This window comes from Eumetopias jubatus, unplaced genomic scaffold (genome assembly GCF_037043125.1).
Source record: "Eumetopias jubatus isolate StellerSeaLion01/CBP00866 unplaced genomic scaffold, mEumJub1_p1.0 scaffold_4, whole genome shotgun sequence".
NCBI lineage: Eukaryota > Metazoa > Chordata > Mammalia > Carnivora > Otariidae > Eumetopias > Eumetopias jubatus.
The window spans coordinates 75,940,848-75,942,539 of NW_028274810.1; positions in this window are offsets into that span (position 1 = coordinate 75,940,848).

Sequence of the window (1,692 nt, forward strand, 5' to 3'; positions counted from 1 at the left end):
ATTCACAGCTCAGATGGCTTCCCCTAGCACGATGATTGCCTTCAACACCTCTGCCAAAATCCCTGAGCAAGTCTTGCAATGAGACCTCACAAAACAGAAGGTGTGAGCTGGAAGGAATCGTGCCCATTAACTTCTCAAAGCAAACACACATGAAGAGTTTCATAGTGGACCTGGGCTGGGCACTGAAGACACAGCAAAGAGGCAGACACAGTCCTGCCCTCATGGCATTTGCAGTCTACTAGAAGAGGCTGAGAAGTTCACGGTCATGCCAATGCCATATGATACACCCTGATGGGGGAAGTGCTGGAGCATGTTGCAGGGGAGGGAGGGGAAGCCTGCTTCTCCCTCCTCCACTCTTTCCTTTCTCTTTCTACCTTCTAAAGGCTTCCCACATCCCTTGGCTTGTGGCCCCCTCCACAACCCAGGGAAGGCTTCCGGAAGAGGATGATGCCTAAGCTTGACCTGAAGAACAGTAAGAGTGAGCTAGCTGAGCCGTGATCTTGATGGCATCACAGAAACTGCGAGGCTGCCAACAGCCAGTGTGGCTGCAATGCAGGGTGCTTGAGGCACGAGGGAGGGAAAGGTGGGAGGTAGTGTTTAACAGCAAGAACAACCAGATCACAAAAGTTGTTCTAGATCAGCCAAAGTAGGAATTTGGTCTGTATCCCAAAGTCTGTGGGGAGCCATTACACGTTTTAAACAGGAGACAAACATGACCAATTCTGTTCAGAGAGACCACACTGGCTAACATTTGGAGGGTGTGTGGGCAGAGCAAAGCTCCTTCCAGATGTCTATGTCCCAATCCCGGGAACCAGTGAATATGTTATATGACACGGCAGAAGGGGCTTTGCAAGGGTGATTAAAGTAAAGCTCTTGAGGAGACTGTCCTGGATTAACCAGCTGGGCTCGAAGTAACCACAAGCATCTGTGAAAGTGGATGAGGGAGGAAGAAGAGAGAGGCAGAGGAGATTTTGTGATGGAAGACTGGTCAAAGTTGTATCGTTGCTGGCTTTGGGGATGGAAGAAGGGGGCTACAAGCCAAGGGATGTGGGAAGCCTTTAGAAGGTAGAAAGAGAAAGGAAATCGACTCCCTTAGAGTCTCCAGAAAGGAAGGCAGACCTGTTCACATTTTGATTTTATCCCAGTTTGATAGGACTATGGATGTTAAAGGATGTTAAAGGCTCTGCACGTAACAGCTAAGAAGAAAATGAGGAACACGTTATTGGAAACCCATTCCACAGTAGCAAGAAGCCTCGAATCGCATGTCCTGCAGTCATGTGGAAAGCAGTATTTATGAACAATGAAGTTGGGTATTTAGCTGAGAAGATTTCCAAGCAAAGCGTTGAAAGGTGTGGCCTGGCTTCTTGCTGCTCGTGGTAAAAAGGAGGGGACACAGATACACTGAGAAAAGAACCATCAAACAAAAATGAACCGGGAGGGGCACCTGGGTGGCTCAGTCATTAAGCATCTGCCTTCGGCTTAGGTCATGGTCCCAGGGTCCTGGGATCGAGTCCCACATTGGGCTCCCTGCTCCGTGGGAAGCCTGCTTCTCCCTCTCTCACTCCCCCTGCTTGTATTCCCTCTCTCGCTGTCTCTCTCTCTGTCAAATAAATAAATAAAATCTTAAAAAAAAAAAAACAACGAACCAGGGCTTGGTGATGTGGGGGAATTCGTAGCCTATCTAGATTGCAA